This window comes from Catharus ustulatus, chromosome Z, assembly GCF_009819885.2.
Source record: "Catharus ustulatus isolate bCatUst1 chromosome Z, bCatUst1.pri.v2, whole genome shotgun sequence".
In the NCBI taxonomy this organism is placed as follows: domain Eukaryota; kingdom Metazoa; phylum Chordata; class Aves; order Passeriformes; family Turdidae; genus Catharus; species Catharus ustulatus.
In genome coordinates this window covers 11021453-11042928 of record NC_046262.2, presented here as the reverse complement: position 1 = coordinate 11042928, position 21476 = coordinate 11021453, and positions in this window count along the sequence as shown.

The following is a 21476-nucleotide window of genomic DNA, read 5'->3' as shown; positions in this document are numbered from 1 at the left end:
CCCTCCCAACTTCCTGGTACACAGCCCCTTTGCAGGTGGGTGGGGTGAGGAGCAGAAAAGACCTTGTCTCTGTGCAAGTGCTGCTTAGCGATAATAAAATCATCCCTGTGTTATCAGCACTGTTTCCAGCACAAATCCAAACCACATCTTCATACCTGCTGCTGTGGAGACAATGAAAGTCTACCCTAGCCAAAGCCAGCACACAGGACCAATGGATACATCGAGGAGACTGAATACACTCCACAGGGCAAAGACGACTTTGTGAGCTCCTGCGTTCCCAGTTTGCGAGCTGCTGATGTGGATGGATTTCTCCAGGCACACAGAGGGCCGTCTGGGAGCAGCAGGCTGGTGTGAGCGCTCACAGGGCCTCCGCTAGACCGCAGCGACAGCAGCGCTTCCACAGGAGGAGTGCTCACAGAAATTAACAATTCAGACCCTGAACCAGAGCTCTGTCCTGCAGGCAGAGAGGTCAGGAAAGCTTCCTGTGAAGGAAGAGGCAAAAGCCAGTGCGAGCAGGGCTGGGGCACTGCTCCCTGCTCCCAGACAGCGCTAGAGGGAGACGGAGCACTGTCTGGAGGCACGGCCCGGAGCAAGCTCCTCCAGCACCATTTCCCGTACCTTGTCCTTCTCTTTGAGGTTATTCGCGGGACATGCGACATGGCGGAGCACTGCGGGCAGGTTCTGCTGGGACCCGCTGGGCTGGGGCACGAACACGCCCGGCTCTGGTAAAGCAGAAAGAGGTGCCGCCGAGCAGAAGGGTTAAGTGACAGTGGGAGTGGGGGACGTGAAGAGCTGAGCATGGCTGAATTGCGGGGAGAAAACAGATTTGGAGACCAAAATCTGTTCTTGTTGAACAGTGTTCACGTAGATGCAGCCCAGCCACTTTTCCCGCACACACCAGACGCCCTGGTTAGAGCAGTGGCTGGGAGCTGAGGGGAGCAGAGGGAGGACAGCAGGTGGTGGCAGCCACTCCTGCCTGGTCACAGCAGATCAGAGGGGACCGTCAGGCAGAACCGGGGCTTACTTCACAGAACTTTGTCTGAAGATGAAGTTGCTAGAAGCTGTCTCATTTCCCAGTCCAAACAGCAGAGAAAGACACCACATAAGGCAACTCACTGTCTCTTGGGGCCGATGTCTGTCACCCACAGATGGTGTGATTCACTCTCGGTTTACTGTCTGCTTTGGCTGCAGAAGGAGCCTACACACCTCCCCGAGAAGAGCTGCCTTGTGCTGGACAGGCTGAGCGAAGATTCTAATTGGATCTGTCTTGTATCTTTGCCCAACCTCTACACCAACCTCCACCAAGTATCAACAAGCACATTTTCCAGCAGGGCACCTGCCAGGCACACCAAAGACTGGGCAGTGCCCTACTTGCACAGATTTTTTAGTTTCTCGTTTGAATCCGCCTGGGTGTAGGTTCTATTAACAAGTCCTCGCAGTATGTTTCTCTCCTAGGGTTTTCTCCACATGAGTTTATCACTGTATTCAAATGCACTCTCAATTTACATTTTGAAAGAGTTTGGAGTATTTTCAGTCTTCCTACCTTCCCCTGTGAAAACAACATTGCCGTCAGAACAATCTGCCTGATTCCAGAGCTGGACTCATCAGCACTACTCCCAGGATTGAGATTACCTCCCTGATCACATGTGTTTTTTCCTTGGGTGCAAATTCAGTTTTATCGCATCACGCTGGGAGCTTTTGCTGAGCTGTTGAACCACTGTGACTGTTGTGTTGTTTTACTGCTGAGGTTCCCTGGACAGACTTCACAGCATATGTCTCATATTTTTGTCTACAGCTGTGTAAATTTCTTTTGGTTATGTTAGAAATACATTTTTATGTGACACCCCTAAGAGAAATACTGTCGTATTGAAAGTTTTACCCCAGATTTTTTCCTATTGCATGAAATAAGGAGTTTTGAGAAACTTTAATTTTGTGTCCTATTTCACTTTCTATGTCTCCTTTATTTCTGCATTTTATTTGCCTCTCTTCTGCAATTTATTTGCTTCTCCTCCTGCTTTTTTTAGGAGAGATGTGTAGATATAAATGCATCTGCATATCTCAACCATTTGTTTCCTAGTCTTTGTCATGTGGATTCTATTCCCAATTCAAAACTTAAGCAAGTTGGAGTGCTTGTATTTTGAAATATGTATGGCACATTACACAATAAGATTGTTAGCAAACAGCATGTAATCCAGCTATCATGCTGTTCTCAGCAGTTATTTTTCTCTGGCACATTATATTTTTAAATTTATGCAACTGCTGGTGTAATGCTATCTTATGCATAAAAATTGCTGCAAATTCTATTTGAGATATTCTGGTATTTCCTTCAAACTCTGTACTGAAGATTGTAAGAATATACCAGTCCCAGGACTGGAGGCAGGAAATGCCTGGGAACTGGGGGACTTTGTGTGACTGTATTTTAGCAGTGGGGAAATCAATTTTCCTACTTCTATTCGATTTATCCACTTGTTAAATAATGGCAACTGCAGTGCCATAGTGCCATAACTTGTAAAATTATTTGAGACCTATGGACAGGAAGTGCATTTATAAGCAGGGACTTATGATTAGAAAGGAACAAGTTGCAGTGTTGCAAATTGCAGCTGTAAATGTGCATTAAAAGGCAAGGCAAAATGCATGCAATTGTCCTCATGATACCATCACAGTCCTGGTTAAAAAAACAACTTGCAAAAAGTGTCTTTTTGCAAAGAAGCAGCAGTGGATGAAGAGTGCTATTGCCTGGCAGCTGCCTCTGCTCCAGGGATTGCACCAACCCAGGATGCTCCAGCCTGGCTCCAGTGTGATGGAGTGGTCTCCCTTTAGCTGCAGGGGTGTCTAGCCTGGCCAGAGAAGCCCCTCTGCTCTTCTACAACTCTGTCACTTCTGCCCCTGTGGGTCCACCAGATTTCTCACAACCTGCCCCTCAGCATGGCTTGTCTGCCTGCCCTGCCTGGCTGTGCCAGCTCTCAGTGTGACTGGCTGTCCTTCCTGCTCTCAAACCAAACTTCTCATCACTGGAAGTAATCTCTCGGTGACCTGAGGAGCCACTCCACATCTTTCTCACAGACCATCCAAAAGGCTGAGGTGCTACAGGTCTCCCTTATTCCAGCTCCTGGCTAAACAGAGCCTGCTGTCCTTCCCTGGTGAGTGAGAGTGCTGCATCAGTGCCACAGCCTCCATAGCTGGTGTTGCTCTGTGTGCTGTCTCCAACCTCGAGCAAATGATCAGCTATGGAATTGACAGAGTGGTCACTAGGCAGTGGGGGGGAAAGAAAAGAAAAAGTAAAATAAAAAAAAAAAAAAAGGAATACGAGAAGAAAAATAATAAGAAGAAAAAGAAAATCAAAGCAGAAAAATCTACATCAAAATTAAAAAAAAAAAAAAAGGTAAATGCCCCAATCCTCGTGATCAATACATTACACATAGCGGCAGCCAGTTTGTGTCTGTCACAGTGTCTGGAGGTATCTGTAGTGCCTGGAGATGACCTCTGCTCAGCCTGAAAATCAAAATGGAGGGACTTTGACTGCAGGTCATTGCACTTCTTTACAAACCTTCTCTTTGGCAATACCTGGCTGAGCAAATTCCAGTACTTGCCAGAGGATGTGGAGCATCAGTGGATATGTTGCCATTACATGAGAGAGCTGCAGCTGGTTTTCCTCAGGCCATCCCAAGCCCCAGTCAAGGCTCCTCTCCAGATGTCTTCTCTGAAGCAGGACCTGTCTCACACTGTGCAATGGCCAGGCTTCATGTGAGCCTCCCTGTTGCACTTTGAGCAATGAGTCATCCATATGGATTCCCAGTGCTCTCCAAAAGCCCTGGGATGTCTCTTCCATCCTTGCTGACACCCACAGTTCTCCCAGCCAGGATGACCCTTTATCTGCTGTGTCTCCTGCACTCCTGTGCCCCACCACACAATGTTTTAGATGCTTTCATGGACCACAGCAGCTTCTGCTTTTTTCTCCCAGAAGAAATCCAAGCCATGCCCCAGTGTAGCAGCCCTCATGGCCTGCCCACCCAGATTAACCCATGGGCTAACAGTGAATAAGACAAGATACTGACAAGCACTGAGAATAAATTGTGCTTGTGAAAGTGAAATCTGGTAGCAGTTAACTTGCAGGGAGAATATCATGTACCCCATACTTGCATTTGCTTCTGTTAGTTCCAACACACATGCAAATATCCACTCTTGTCTCCATATCTTCTAATTAGGGAGGCTTTAGGATTCACAGTCATTACGTTTAGTAATGACTGTGAATAAACTTTAAAATATCAGGATTCCAGGGCACAAAAGCTCTTTCATCGCCTTCATTCAGAACTGGGCTTCTGCTGCATTCTTGCCATTTTAAAAAGACACTGATCTTGAACACTGCATCTTGTGATGCACAAATTGGCTACAGGAAAAGGTTTCTAAACCAACATAACTCATTATTGATAATAAAATAGTTGTATTTTATCTACAGATCTCTGATCTAGGAAGTCATTATTTTTCAGAGCCTTTGCCATAGCAAGGGAGAAACACTGCACAGCATTGTTCAACGTTATTGTGTAAGAACAGCATATTATTTTACAGTATTTTCATAACCTAATTCTTTTCCAAGTACCAACTGGAACATGGAGGAGTGCTTTTAAACACTAGCTACAAATTCCCCATTGGTACCAGCTTCAAAGTAGTGAAACCTCCTTTCCTCACATGAGACTCTCATCTCATCTGAAATGCAGATATTTATACACAGCCTCCCATGACTGCAAGGAATCTGTTGAGATTTATCAAGTGTGTGTTGTCCCAAATTCATAAATTATCTGCATACTCACCTAGATTATGCACTCCTCTCCTCTGACCTTTTTGACACAGTTCCTTCCCCACTCCCCCTCCCCAGCCTCTCCTCCTGTTTATTCTCCTGCACATTGGAATTTCTGGCTGTGTGTCTCCATATTCCCACATGACCTTTTGGGAACAGGAGGTCACAATGTCTGCTGAGTATTCACCCCTTGTTGTGTGAGTGTGTGGTGATGGAGGAGCACATCTGCAATTCACGATGGCACAGGGTAGGTGATGCTGAGGACAGTCAAATTCCTGTTTTATTTGCAAAGTTGTTCCTTCAATTTTTACAAGAAAATCCTTGTCTTACATCACAGTTGTTTTCATAGCAGATCTAGAATCCTTGTATAAATTATACTTAATTTTATACAACGCTAATTACTTTGCTGATACTTAGCTGATACAGCACCATATAAAGGGCTGACAAACCAGTCCTATGACTTGTTCCCCAAAAGTTCACCCTTCCCATGCAAACCTACTCCCAGCATTCATGTGCTTCCCCAGAAACCTCTCAAAACACACAGGTCGGCCACGTGAAGGGGTTATGCTGATTTTATTTATGCTGCAGAAGTGAATCCCGGGATTCAGGATGGGTGCTGGTGTCATTCTCAGCCAATGCCATGGCCTCAGCAACATGGAGCATCCCTGTGGTTTTCCCAGACTGGGGGAAGAGGGAGGTGAAGAAAGATCCCTCTCCTTCAACACAAGCAGATGTAGGAACAGGGCCCCCTCCATGCATTGCAGAGATGAAAATGCATGCAGGAGAAACACTTGAAATTAATAACGATAAATTGCAATGCTCACAGTTATGCAAGATCATCGCCCCACTGTGCCCCTGGCTCAGGTGGGTGCACCTCTGGCAAGGTCAGTCTGTGTCAGATATATCCCAGAGCAACCAGGACAGCCCTACAAAGAAGGACATCTATTCTTGCTTACATTGGGGTCCTGTTTTCCAGCTTCTCTTCACAGCTGTGAGGGGCTATTTTCTCAAAACAGAAGGTCAGAGACGAGCCTGGAAGTAACAACTTCATCTGAAGTTTTTGTCCATACAGATGTGGAGAACAGACATTGATACTGTTCTCAGACAGTTCAATTAGCAGGAATCCCACTCCCTGTCTGTATTTTAAGATAGGTTAACACTGAAGTCTTCTCTGCAGCACTTTGGTTTTTGACTCTAGCACTGGAAAGTTTAGCACTCTCACGTGCCTGTTCCATAGGCTTGTAGCTCCTCCCGAACTTGTCTCTGCTGTAGAAAGAGCTCTGAATTCAGAGCTACTGTTTGACAGCTGGTGGGAGTGAGTGTTGCAGGGTTCTGAAGGTAAGATTGAACTATCAGGAGAGGTGTAACCACCTCAGTGCCCAGACTGCTACAGGGAGAGAGATGTATTTTCCACCAGTCAGTCTCCAGGCTACTCAAACCTCTCAAGCCTATTTCATAAAATCCCTTTGATTTTCTGCTATGAATGTGTGTGAAAGCTGCAGGGGAGTGCCTCTGTACCATCATAGGCACATGCAAGGGGAAGGAGAGTTCTAACAACTAACTTTCCCCTCAGGAATGTGGATGAAAGACTGTTGTAGCCTAAAATGGATGCAAAGCCAAAGTATCAAAAATACAGCTGACACAAACTTGCTGTAAGCTTCTCTTTCAGACACGTTTTGGTCTCAGTTCCTTCCTACACTGCTTCAGGCACTGCAGTGTCTGAAGTGTATTATTCCTTTCTGTTTATTTGAATGAAGGCCTTAGACTTTGGTATCAGCCTGTGGGCCTCACCACGCCAGGACATTGAACATAGACGTAAGAAGCAAATATCAAGGTTTGAACACTACAAAAAATCACTTGAATGTGAAACTCAAGACAATATTTCCTTTGCTCTTATGAACATGTTTTTGTGGCTTTTTAGAATAATTTTCATATTAATTTTCTGGACATAGAGAATACGTTAACCCTGGGCAAAGTGCATGCACCCAAATTTGCATGTACTGAAAAGGACTTGGATGTGCATGGCAGGTGTCTCTCCACAGCAGCAATCCTAGCTATTTTCACAGGTACATGTGCTTCAGAGAATGTGCTGGATCTTGAGATTTCAGTGTCTGGCCAGCATGGTTGAAGCTGCTCCTCTTGCTGGCTGGAGGAGCAATGCTGGCTGTGGATAACCTGCAGCTGTGGCTGATCTCTGTGCACTCCCTGAGCCAGGTTATGGTTTTCCTTGCTGGAAGTTGTACTGATGTGGAGGTGAATAGTGCTGGGGGACTGGAGAGTAAGGGCTGTTGGCTCATACAATACAGAAAAAGACTTGGAAACATGCAGACAATGCTGGGAAGTGTCCTGGCAGCTACAAGCAAACAACTCTCTGTCTACCTGTCTTTCTTTGCATTGAAGGTAATTTTGAGATGACAGATTTCTTCTGTGCGATCTACCCAACATTTTCCACAGGGCTGGGGAAAGGGGAAGGTAAATGGTGGAGTGAAGCTGGCCTGAGCATCACCATCCCACTTGGGCAGAGAGTGCCCAAGAAAGAAACCAAAGAGGCAAGATTGGAAACCCCTCTTGGACTCTTTCTCTCACTCCTCCCCTTGGGCCCAGAAGGTCAGGAGGACATGGAGGCTGCTCCCTGAGGTGAAAGCCCTGGCTGTGTTGAGGCAGAGTGCAGTTGTTGAAGCCAACATTCAGGTTTCTGTGTTAACACTGAAAAAAGGACAAGCCCACACTTGATTAAAATGACATGTTTATTTGGGGTTGTGAAGTATCACATGGTGTCTGAGGCCCAAAGCTGAAAGGTGCCTGTGTGACAGGGGTGTTGCACTCAGATTTCAGTGAATTTCTGTCTCTTGCACACACAATACTCCCTGGGCATCTTCACCAGTGTATACTCTCAGAATTGCTCTCCCCAACAGTGATGTGATCTCTGACTATTCTGTGGGTAAAATCCAACCTTGGTGGCCTTTCTGATGAGAAATTACTCTGGTTTTAACACTACACTCCTGTGTCCAGGACTCTAACATGAAGCTTCCTGTACTCTTTCCCTGCCTGGTGCCTTTTTCTGTGTGTCAGTCTCCTTTGAACTTGCTCTCTGGGAAATGTTTCCATGACAGAGCATCTTCAGCTGTAGCCTCCCATGCTGTGGAGCTGAGACCCCACCACTGGAGGCTGGAATATTTGTTTTAAACTTTTTTTTTCCTCTGAGATATTACCTTTTTTTTCTCATAACATAAAAACCAGAGCAGACAAAAGTCAAGCACTGATGTATATATTTACTTTCTGCAGTTTCCCAGATTTCACAGAGGACACATCAGTGCTCCCACATAAAGCACTTCTGGCTGGAGGGCAGTGATATCCTAACTTTGATTTTACTATTTCTTTCTCCAGCAGCAGTTGCTTCCCTGAGCTAGATGGGGGTGCATAAGGAGTGTGATAATCAGCTGTGGCTGTTTCCTGTGCGGCTACAAAATGTGGCAACTTCTTGTGCTAGCTGGTGCTCATCAAGTGGCAAGGACATCTTGAATGGGTATTGCCAGTTCAAGCCCTCACATGTTCTGTCTGCATAGAAAGGAATGTCCAAACAATTTTGATGAGTATTTTCCCATCAAAGTCTGTAATGTCATTGAAATTGAAAACTTCTGTGAAACAGCCTTGATTTTGGACCAAAAAGTGTAAATAAGTAACCTAATGTAGTTCTGAAAAGCAGATAGCAAAGAAAGAAAGTTTAATTTGTGCACTTTAGCTTACTCGGTTTCTGCCTTTTAAAATCTTCACTTATCCCCTTTTTTAATATCGTCACAACTTTACAGTGGGGTGACAAAAGGAGAGAACCATTCCAAAATAGCTGGAAGAAAACCAGCTTTATTATTATTATTTTTTTTTTAATTTCTCTTTACATGTTAAAACTTCAAGTGAAAACTGAGACTTGATGTGAAACAAATGTCAGTTTTATTCTGATATTTTATGTTAGGAAACCAAACACTTGAGTGTGGGGAAAGAGGAGCGGATTGGAAGGAATCACATTTTCCATCAGGCACCCTTAAGGTATCTCAACCGTAACACTGATATCCAATTTTCCAAAGACAACTTTGAAATAAAGGAGAACAGCAGCTGCCAGTCTCCTCTGACTCTTTCAGCACCCTCCTTCAGTTCCTCAGAACAGTGTAATTTGTTTTCTTCACCTCATATTCAGAATTCAGACAAAGGAAACTTTTGGCACTCGTCCTGGACTAAGCAATAGGCAGGGACTCAGGGGGGTGGAGGTGTGCAGCTCCTGGTAGCTCTTCTCTGCTCTGGGATGGATCCTGGAGGTCCTGTGGCTATACACGTCACCAGGCACTGTGCCCTGAAGAACACAGCACTGTTGTAATACTTCTGCCCTGAGTGTCCTCCTGAGTGCCGCTGCTGCAGACATGTGGATTGCAATAACTGGTTACTCCAGTGCCTGCAAAAAGCACATTCCGTGCTGTGCAAGTTACAATCGGACCTGAAGATCATATTTGCCAGATGTTTTTCTGAGTAACTTAGACTGTAAGACACTCCTTACAGCAGACTAGTTGAAATAAAACATCCCCTCTCCCAAGTCTGGGTCTGTGAGCACATGGAGTTTGCCCAGCTTGCCTTGGCTCCAGCCATCTGTGCTGTCTGGACTCCCCAGAGGAAGCTCTCACTAAGGGAGAGCGGCAAAACCTCGATAAACAGCAGCATTCCTCTCCTAAGCCATGGACAAGGATCTCCTCCTATGAGTGTGAGCTACAGGATGATGAACAGCACAAGCCTAATAGCCCAGGAGATCCCTGTTCACATTCCATGGTTTGCCCACGTCTGCTCCATAGCCCAGACACTCTTTCATATATTGGCTCACGCTGCTCTGAGGAAAACAGAGAGGAATTTTCCACCGTTGCTATCAGGGGTTAGCCACAGCAATGTGAGAGCCTGGCTGCCAGACAGCTTCCAGCTGGAAGCAGGGCTTTCAGCACAGTGTCATCTAACCCTTCTGTGAGCAAGTGACAGGAAAGCAGTCCCGAGAAATGCAGATCCTCAACAAACCACACAACGATGGGTGGTGCTGCTTGGATAAGAGGCATCCTGAGGAATATGCTCAACCCGATGTTGAGGGATCAGAATAAGCCTTGAATGTGTTTTCCATTCTCAGTGGTTTTAACTTCTGGAGGGTCATTCCTACACTGCAAGACTGCTGGAGAAATGTGAAATCAGCACTGCTTTTACCAAGTTTTTTTAAAAAAGCCTCATAGATAGGGCAGTGTTTCTGTGAAATGAAAAAACAGTTGTGATTCAGCCCTCTGTGTCCAATGGATTGGGTTAAATTATCCCAGTCTAAGCCCCCATTGAAAATAAACATTTTCCTTCTTGTTTAATTTCTCTGGCATATGGTTTATTTCTCCTAATCATCTTCTGGACAGGGAGAAATGCTCCTGTGATTGACAGCACAGAGAGCAACAGATGGTGCTGCCTTTGTTCAAGCAAGACCAAGAGAAATAACCCTATTCAATAGCATTTCTCTGTCTCCTTAGTCATTTTTTTTTGGTGAAGAGCTATGTCATTACCTTTTAAGTCAACTATTTAGATACATACCAGCTTTAAATTTAAAAAAAACACCGAGACAACAAAATAACCCATATTTCTAGTTTTGTATTCTTTTCCAACACCTCTCACAAGTTTAAAAGCAGATGGTTTCTCACACAAGCATCTGTAAGTGTGTTGTAGTACCCAGCAAGATATCCATGGTGCAAAAGTCCCTAGTGATTGCTCAAGGATGATGGTGCTACTCACTACACTGTACCATGTAATGTGTGTGGGAGGAAAAAAAAAACAAGTTTCACAAGCGCAAAATTAGTTGCAGAGATATGTATCCAGAGTAATTATAGACACTGTTTTGAAATGGGTTGGCATTAGATGATAATCTAAAGTGTTCAGCAAGTTTCTGCCTTGATTTCTCAAAGAATGGATTTTCTACACACAATTTCTTTGTGCACTCAAAATATAGCAGGGCTGACAAGCAAAGCCCCAGTAATCCTTATGCACAGGAAATACCCTATGTAAAGGAGAATTTCAAGTTCTTAATCAATTGTTTTGGTAATTTAAACCAGTGATCTCTCTGTGTTTTCTGATCTTGCTCTTTCCCTCTCAGAAGCCTATCAAATCCACATGGTGACTCAGACACATCCTCCTCTTGTGGGCCAGAGGAAGTTTCTGAATGACCTTCACAAGCCTCCACAAGCAGCTCTGAGACAGAGCCCAGTGTTGAATTCCCAAATTTTCCCTGTTCCTTGGGGTCAGCAGCAGCTCCTTGAGCTCCTCCAGCATCCTACCTACTGAGCACAGAGTGCAGCTCCTGAAGTAGCCCCAGACTAGAAAAGAAACATAAACTCTTGGCTGAGCAAAAGAAGATGAAAACACAGGTTTAAGGATTTTCCTCAAGTAGGACCAGAACTGGAAGTTTGGTGGTATGCTGGAGAAAACAGGGTGTCTAGCTCACCCATGCCCACCCCTGTGACCATCACAGAGCCAGCACAGGGAGAGCAGCTGCTGACAGTGCTTGCCAGCAGCAGCTCCAGCTGGCCCAGGCTCCCTGGCAACCTCCTCCTGCAGACCCACTGCCGTGTCTCACGCCAGGTTCAGTTCCAGTTTTTCCCCAATTAAAAAGGATGTGTGGCACTGGGCAGGATCTGTCTCCTTCATCACCAGGCTGCAGGCATGCAATGCACTCCAGGCATGGAGACAAGCGGGGCTGCCTCCTCTCTGTGCTGATGAAGCTTGTATCAGATAATCATATTTTAGATAGCTGGGTCTGGCCTCAGCTGAAATGTTTCCTTCCCCTTTTTCACTCTTTTTGCCTTCCCTCTGCTCCAGTGTCTCAGTCCCCTGAAGGGATGCATACTGGGCAGTGCTGGGAGCTCCTGTGGCAGCTCCTCTTCTTGCCCACTGCACATGGAGCATGCTACTTTCTTTGATTGTAATGTCAGACCATTAGAAATTCTGGTCATTTTGGGGTTTCCCCTCCCCAAAAGCAAGTATTTCCTCTCTGCAGTGCCCATGATAGACAGATCCCATGTCACGTAGCTAATTCCTTAAGGGCATGAACCTGTTTGGATGCAGAAATTAAGTTACAGCGGGACCTGCAACTAAACCAAGCAGAAAAGTGTATTTCAAAATAAATTTGCATATGTGGTGGGCAGTCTCTGGCTCATACTGCCTTCACTGAGGACTCAGTTCAGGCTTGCTGCTAGGGAGGAGGCAGATGAAATCCCTCTCCCTGTGGCTGCTGTGCAGAAGTAGGCTGTGTTTGACAGAAGCTGTGAGTCTAACGAAGTGTTTGTGGCCAATTATAATTTAAACTTTAGCAGATCACTTCAGATTTTCCCAGCTCCAGCTATATCACTGCTGTGGGATGGTAAATCTCTGTTTCTGACTTGCACAGGTACTTCTCTGCTGCTGGGTTGGGTGATCACCTTTAGCCTCAGTCTGTGATGCCCCTCTTTGCTTTCTCACAACCTCCTGGCGTCCTTCTGCCGAAGGGAATTGATTTTTCCTGGTTTTCAGGAAAATGTGTGCTTTCCTGTTTCCCAGGACACAGGTAATCTGTCCCACGTGGTATGTTTTGGGAGGCAGGGGGAAATGGGAATGAGAATCCCATCAGCTGCAGCACATGGTAACGATGTCACTTTCAGAAATTACTTGAAAGGATTAAATTTCATCTTTCAGAGGCACCCTGAGAAATGCAGATTTTCTCTGGGAAAAAAAAAGACTTCATGGGGGGATCTGTGGCTGGTGTCCTTCATTAATTTTGACAGTAGACAAATGAAACTGAGTGTTCAGAAGAGCTAAAAACTGCTGCCCTGGGGAGAGGGGGTAAAATTGCCCCAGCCCAAATTCACCCACCCCCTCCTCAGCTGGTGAGGATGATCTTGGTCAATACCATCCAAGTTCCCTAGTGGGGTTGTGGTCCACCAGCTTCCCTCAGGCAGGCAGGCAGGCTCTGCTGCCTTTGCTGCTGCAACAGCTGAAATATGCCCAAAGGCTGCTGTGGGGTGCAGAGTTTCTCTCCCTTGCTCACCCTCGTGATGCTGCTGCACCCTGGCACCCTGCCTGCTTCTCCCATGCCTGCAGCTGCCACAGGGTGCAGCAAAACAAATGAGCTGATGGCAATGATAGCACTGCTTTTCCTACACCCCATCCTCATAACTCATCCTGAGGTGGAGGCAGAGCTGGGCTTGCTGCCTTGTGCTTCAGGAGTGTCTCCTCTCAGACATTTGCTAACAATCCTGTGGCTGAGCCTTTCATAAAAATACTCAGGTTTCTTTCCCATCAGAAACTGAACTTGACATTACTGAAAAAGTTAATAGAAATTACAGATGTGGAGTGAAACTTGCTGAGCCAAAAGTGTCCCATTGCAGATGAACTTTTGGCCACAATTCAATGTCCCATCTGTTTTTCTTACGAACTAATGAGCTACATTAAAATCAGATCATTCATTTAATGTCTGCTTTAGCAGCTTCTGTGTCCTGAGGTTTCTGAGGCTTTTTTAGAAATGTGCTAGAGAAATCAGCTCTCTTTATTTCTCTCCAAAGCCTGTGTTGCCTGAATGAATCTGAGCCATATATGAAAAAATGATATCTCCTATGAACACATTCAGACTTGTACTCTTAGAATTATAGAATGGATTGGACTGGAATTGGCCTGTAAATGTCATCTACTTCAGTCCCCTGCAATTCAACCTGATCTTGAATGTTTCCAGGGATGAGTATCTTCCACCCCTCTGGGCAACCTGTCCTAGTATTTCAACACTCTCACTGTAAAAAATTGTCTTTAATTTAAATCAAACCTTTTTTATTTTAAGGAGCCTTGTCCTATCATATCAGACTCTGCTATAAAGTCTGCCTCCATCTTTTTTATAAGCCTTCTTTATGTACTGAAAGGCCACAGGAAGGTTCCCTTCTCTGGACTGAACAATCTCATCTCTCTCAGCCTCATTACAAGAGAAGTGCTCCAGCCCTCTGACCATTTTCAGTTTCATCAGACAAGAAAATCCACCTTGTTATCTTCAAATTGCCAAATATGCCAAGATGATTCTCTAAAAAAAAATTAAAACCATTTTTCTCTTAAATAGAAACACCAATAAGTTTTAAAAAAAATTAATACACCTTAGCAGCAATTGATTTGGAATGGAAGACTGATGTCTGTGAGCTTTTACCTGGTAAGGCTTGTAGGAAAAAATGTTTTCCTTCCATAAAGTATTATTAAAAATTAAAAGCAATTTATCTTTCCATAGCATGTTCCTAACAAAGTAAATTGACATAGTTGTGCTGTGGGTGACCATCACATTTCCTTGCATTATATTGGGAAGGTGATTTTGAAACTGAACCTTGTGGCAGGAGATGACAGCAAAGGCACCAGCAAAGTTCACCCATTTCTTAAATTAATGTAATACTTTTTACTTATTATATGGAGTAAAACTTCATTATGTAAACCTGCTCAAACATGCACCTTTGCAGGGATCATCCTCACCTGGAGCTGGTGATGAGGCAGCTGTGGCAGTGCCTCACTGTCCAGTCCCTCTGTTTGGGGTTGTGTGTCTTACACTGAACTGGAGAGAATTAATTTATACAAGTTTATACAAGGTTCTCAACTTCTCATGGGACTTTTAGTTTTATGTTACAGAAAGAGAAGCTTTTTGGCTATTTGTTGACAAAACCCAGCAGGGGAAGAACAAAGCAGAGGCTCCTGCTGACATCAGCAGCAGGGTACAGAGCAATTGTGCTGGGTGGGGTGGTGTGATCCGCCATGTGGATCACGGCACTGCAAGCTTGAGAAACATCTAACCCTTCTTAAAAGCAGCAGACATGCAAAGAGAAGTGGAAGCAAAGCATGAGAAATCACCCAATTCAAGAAAGTTCACAGCTTTCCCTACCTATGAAAGCTCAGGGAGAACAAGAACCAGAAGTGCTCTGTGAAGGATTTATCTGCAATCCTACAATCCCATGGCTATCTCTGATGGAAACAGCACTGTCTGAGGCTGGGCAACTACCAAAAAGGCTATTCTAACCCAGTTTGGGTTTTCCAGAGCATTTGTCTAATCATGAAAGTGAAAAGACATGACTCCCAGTGTTGCTAGCAGAAAGAATTTGGGGAAATCCTTTGGCATCTGAAGGTCTAAAGGGCAAATACCTTAGACATCATTGTTTTCACCCTTAATTTTTACACTGTCTGCTGAACTGTAGTCTTTTTTATTTACTCTATGACAGAACATATTATTCATCTTGTGAGGTTGTGCTCACAAGAAATCGATTCACATGATGCGTCTTCCCCAAGGGCAGTGCACCATGGGCTGGAGACACTGCCTCACTGTGATGCCTTAGGATTTCAGCTTTTGTATTTTTCAAATCCTGTACTGCTTCGGGGAATAACTCTAAAACTCCCTAGCTTGTCAGCTTCTGTTCTCCTGTTATATTCAGACAAAACTATCCCTCTAGGCCTGTAACTCGAGGACATCCTACTGCCTCAGGCCCCGAAAAGTATGAACAAAAGTGAATTGGGGGAGTAAGCTGGGGGTATATGACTTCATTACCTGAGGTTGTAATTGGATGATTAATCCAATTAATGGATTAATAAATGGACCAAACTTACAACGGTCTGAAAAACTCCTGATCATTGTCCATTTTGAGTGTAGCCCCTCTTGGAGGCTTCTGGCTGCCCAAGGGGTGCCTATTGAAGACCTTTAATAAATACCCACTTTTATTCTCTCAATCTTGTCTAGCCTCAGTTCTAGGTAACCACTCCAAGGCTGTGCCTGTGAGCAGCAGAAGGGGCTTCTCCAGGACTGCAGGACACTCTTCTCCTGACCAGTGCTGAAATGGCATCACTGCTCTCAGAGAACTCTTCGGCTCTGTGCAGCACCTCCTCCTACCACCCCTGAAGATGCTGCCCTGATGGATCTGGCAGGTTAAAACATCACTCACTAGATACACAGGCATAAATAGGTCACTCAGGTCCTTAATTGGCAGCAAGGATGTGGCAGACTGCTCTTGTGTCTTTGATAAAGGAAAAACTCCAATAACACAAACACTTGAAGCAGCTGGAGAAGTAGCTGTGCCTATGGCACTCTTAGAGAACTGTCCACCCAAACCATTTAGGTCTAGCTTGCTTTTATTTCCACTTCATGCACTCCGAATCGGTTCAGGGGCTGTCATAAGGGCATGAACATTTGATAGTAAATGTAGCAGAAAAAAATGGAGAAACTCCAGAAAGTCTTGCAAGAGCTGTCCCCTCAACCAGAATCAATGCTAACAGTCTCAAGACCAAAGGCTGGAAGTGGTTGGTAACAGGTCTAGAAATGGTGTGTAAGTGTCTAGACTTTGTAGGAACATCTATCCTTTCCTATGGATGAATAAGGAATTCCTCAAGTGTATAAAGCCATTGTATAAAATGTAATATAAACCCCCCACCATGGTGATACGATATCCTTTTAAAAATATCTTTTTTTTATTTGCCCTGTGAATATTTAGAACCCAAATTAGGAAAACAAGTTTAGCTTTTCCTTGTAGGAAACTCATTCTTTTCTGTTATAAATGGTGCTAGTTGGCTGGGCTTTAACCCAGCAAGGGCTGCCAGCCCTCTAAGGGAGTTTTACTTGTCTTCAGTCCATGTGGCTCTTTCCCAGTTCTTATTGCAGCATAAATTAAAAAAAATATTTTTAGTTCAAGCAGGCAGGCAATGAATGAAAGTGAATGTGCCAGATGTCCCTCTCCATTCTGTCCAGTCTATCCATTTTCTCCCTCTTCTAGGGTAAACAGAGGGCTGTGGATGGGGTGTTTATCACAAACCTTTTACAAGGAGGATAAACAAAGCAAAAAGCTAGGCCTGCAGCACATTGCAGCTGCTGGGTTTATACACCAGGTTGGCTTGGGTTGTTCTGACAAGTCCAACCTTTTCCCCAACCTTTCTAAGGCTGCCTTCTCAGCTCCCCTCAAGCTGGGCAATTTGGGATATGTGTTGTTGGTAGGTGATGATGGACACACCTCCTACTACCAGTCTGATTTATTTTGTCCCTTTCCTGACCCAGGCATGGTGACACAGGTTTTTACAGTAAATTCACGATTACAAGCCGCACTGAGTATAAGCCGCATCGCCGGGTATTGGCAAACATTTTTTTTTTTTGTCCATAAATAAGCTGCACCCAAGTATAAGCCACTCTGTGTTCGCAGCGAGGACCCACGTGCAACAAAGTTGCCAAATAGTAACAGAACCGCGGCATGGCGGGGTTTACTGGCTCAGCTCGGGCCATGAGGGCTCAGGGCTGCCGAGAGGGCTGGGTGGGCCAGCTCGGCGCTGCCGCTCGGCGGGCCCACTCGGGGCCGGCCGCCGCCACCGCTGGGCTCGGTCACCCCGGCCCGGTGCTGCCCCACGGCGGCAGGGGGGGCACAGAGCCCGCCGGCACCTGCGGTGGCCATGGGAGCTGGGGATGTAGCCTGCCTGCTCCTGCGGCGGCAGCACGTGGGGACAGGAGCACCCCGAGCCGCGGGGCCAAGCGGAGAGAGCTGCCCCGCCTTCCCCCGAGCCGCGGGGCCAAGCAGGAGAGAGCTGCCCCTGCTTCCCCATCCCTTGTGCTGCCTGCACAGAGCAGCTCCACCCGCCACACAACAGAGTAACCAATTTGTAACAACCGTGTAAATGCAGGGTTTTACTGGCAGGAGCTCGACTTTGCAGTTTGCACTGACTTGGTTTGCACTCCCAGGGTTGAAAATGTCAGAAAATTATTCACATATTGGCCGCTCCTGAGTATTAGCCGCATTTCCGGTATGGGAGCAAAATTTTGGTCAAAACAGTGCGGCTTGTATTTGTGAAATTACTGTATTATTTTGACTGCAGCCTGGACACAGTGTGTTCACAAGCAAGGGCTTGGACCTTTCACCTAACAATCTCAGCAGAACTCACCAGAAGGTTGAAATCCAAACCCAGAATGCTGCTACTTTCCTGACAGCCCCACCCTTAACTGATAGTGCTCCCTGCCCCAAAATATGAATAAAACAAAGACTTGAATAACCAGATATATAATCACAGCAGTCAAGAACTATTCCAGTAACATGATCCTACCATGCTCATGGATTATGGATCTGCCACAGTTCGTTTTCATCCTGGGACCAAGCAGAGGAGGGAGAACTGGGAGAGTTTGACCATAAATTTAAACTCTGTTTTTCACTTGACGCCCTGCTTTCTTGAAGATGTATTATCTTTCATAGATCTTTGGAATCTGAGAAACTCTGTTAGAAATTATTTGTGCGACACTGGGTCATATAAACTCTGGAATTCTGCTTGCAGTCAGTCCCCAGACAAGTATTTTACAGTTTATTCTTAACCTCTCCTGAATACAAGGGCATGCTGAGAACATTATGTCTTTTGTGCAGGGCAGAAGAAATCTGCAGGCCTGAAACTGCTTCTCAGCTTCCCACCCAAAACCAACACACCTCACCTGAACTCACCACACCTCCTGCATGTGCAGAGCTCGAGCTGAGGGTGCAGTTAGAACAGGGGTTCTCATAAGACCTTCATTACTACTTCTTGGGTGGTTAAAATAATGAGTAATTGTTTCTGTGGTATTTTAGCTGTGTACAGTTTTGGCCCCGGCCAGGGCAAAGGAATTGCAGAGAAGAGCATATTTCAAACAATAAATTTAAACATTTTGAAACTTGAGGGAAAAAAGGTGAATTAAGAGGAAGCCAAAGATTAGAGTTAGATCTTATTTAATCCAAACTAGGATATCCATCCCTGACAAAAATGTTGACCATGGTTATTCTCTTGGCACTGTGTCTGTTCTCCCCACCCTGCTTTCTTGGAAGTCACTGGGCTCTGGCTCTTCAATTAGAGACGGATAACTGATGCATTACTGACTGGAAAAAGCTTATCACACTGCATTATTTGTTCCATCACTGGAGCCCTATCACCACTGTGAAATCTATTTCTTCAAGTTTGAAAGGGACTTGGATAAACCACCTGGCCATCCCGTCTGGGGCCATCAAGTGTCGGATCCAGACAGTTTGTAACAGACCCGTGAAAATGGCGTTGATGAAGTGAATGTGTCTCTGGTACATATTTTGGAGCAAGGGTTTCTGCAGATGAGCTGGCAGAGACTGAGCTGTGTTTTGGAGGATCATCTGAACTGCAGCTCTCCTGTAGCTGGGAGCCCAGGCCTGAGTTTCTGTCCTTTTAGGGGATCCCTCAGTTTAGGTGTATGGATGGGGTGAGAAAAATGGTTTTAGGCTGTAAAAATGAAGGGGTGAGGTAGCAGTGGTAGTCCCAGGCTCCTGGAGCATATCACCTCAGGGTACTACCCTGGTGAATCCAAGAGGTGGTAGAGAGACAGGACCTCAGCCCCAGCTCTCATATTCTATTGGAAATAAAATTCCAGTGTCAAGCAAGGCAAGAAGATTTCCTGACTGATGGAAAAGTCAGTTAGGGAAAATCCACACCTTTCTGCACTGGGTGAGGGCAGAAGCCAAGTAATGGAGCTGGATTTGCCCTACTCTCATTCTCCACAGCTGGTGGGATAGCTCCCTATAGCCAGTTTGGGAAACACCTATAAACACACTTCTCTGCTGTGTTCCTTAGGGAGCTGGTGCGACTGCAAACCCCACACAGCTGGGGTGCCACAAGCCAAACTGCTCAGAGCACTCACTGCACCACCACAGAGCTCAGTGGCTGTGGGTTACAGAACAAAATGTTTAACCATGGAGAAGGTCATGGGCAGTGACTGTAAGCCCTTTTTTGATGACAAACACCTGGAAAGCCCCATGAATGTTTCATCCCCTTGGTGGCCCACTGTGGAGGCTCTCCTGGGGAGGAGGGTGGTGGGTTTTGCCTGAATCCCTGTTACTGACCAAAACTACCACAGAAAAGGGAGCGGATCACAGAAGCTCTTAATTTGTTCCTGTGGGTTTACAGTGGTCAGGACAGCCATGGGAGAAGGCTTCAAAGGTGCCAGGTTGAGGTCTGAGGGCTGTGCCCAAAGCTGCTATAGCAGTGAGCCAAAGGGCAGTGCAGTGCTGAAATTCTTCCTTGGCACCAGAGAGAGGAGGCTTCATCCCTGTGCTGCTGCAGGAGTGGTGGAAGTTCCAGCCACACCAAGGGGGTGGGCAGCCCTACGAGGGCAGGAGAGAAGTGTACCCGGGGAGCAATGAGTCTAGAGAGCTGCAGTGGCCTGGGAATTTGGAACTGGTCAGTGTGTCGTGGTGGCATGGGGCAGGGTGACCCTCATCCCTTCAGCTGTGGCCGGTCTCTTTTACTCTCTCAGTGGAAACTTGCTTGTGAAACTGCAGTTGCAGATTATCTCTGTGTCTGGTATGGAGGAATTATCACTGCAAACAGGATTAGCTGTAAGTGAAGGAGCCATAAATGTTTAATTACAGATACAAGCTTCTCTGGGCCACAGAATACTTTCCCCCACCCTTAATTGTAGTTCTTCTGTTTTGTTTCCTCTTGAAACAGTAGCCTTCAATCTTAAATACTAACCTCAACAATAACTCACGCACCCAATGTCTATGAATAGCATGGTTGTAAGAGTCAATCCCCTTTCTCACAAGCAGTTTTTGCCTGCAGACAAGGTGGGAACCAGCTTCCACTCAACAGGTTGAGCATTTTAGCTGATACCTCATTACCTGACCCTAACAAACCCATGTGCTTCACTTCATCTTAGCTGATTAGCAGATAGAGGCACATCCTGCTGCCAGAAACCAAGAGGACAAAGGTAGTGGCAGCCGTGTGTGAGTTCAGGTGGTAAAGGCTGGAAGGGTGATGCTAGATGTGCAAATGCATAGCAAAGAGTTAGGGAAGGGGTCAGCTTTTATTTTCTCTGTAAGAACACCTGCAACACACACCAGCCTTGCACCTAAAGGCAAAATCAAATCTTTTAGGTCAGTCCTTTTCTCATCTCCAGATCAAGAAGATCTGTTTGACTCAGCATAAAGCATTTTCAGTGTTTTATTCAGGCAGAAAATTAATTCAAAGCTGCTATTTTCATGTCCTGTTATTTCAGATTAGAGTCACATGTTTGAATGAATGTGTTTGATCATTTGGATATCAAGAATGGAGAATGAGAATCAATTCCCCCATTGTTTCCTTACTTCTGAGTCCAGAATTTCTGCCTTTAGACAATGATTTTGTGGGACAGCTATTCCTTGCTGAAGGCACAGAGAAGAATAATGGGCAGCAAATATTTCTGCGGATGGGATTCTGTTCAAAAGATTGGAAATAAAAGAGCAAAGTCTAAACTCTGCTATTATTTGGGACCAAAAAATGTGTGTAGCATCAACCACAAAAGCAGTGATGGGCAGGGACCAGGTGGACTCTATTAGTGAGCAAGGAAGAGAAGGAATCTTTTTTCTTCCTAACAGCTGCCAAGAAACATGCTTGTTTCAGCTTTTGCATTAAATGATAGATGGTGGCTTTGAAGCCTGAACCTCTTTGGTTTTATCCCCTCTCCTTTTGGGACATGGGTGCTATGGATGTTCATTACTCACACTGGAAACATTTGCCACAGGAAGCTCCTGGAACAGACTTTGGAAAGCCATGAAAGCCCTAATGTCAGCTGAAAATATCAGTACTGTCCCATTTGCTGAATCAAATTATTAAGTGCCAAGATAAATTAATGTTTGTCATTCTCAATTTC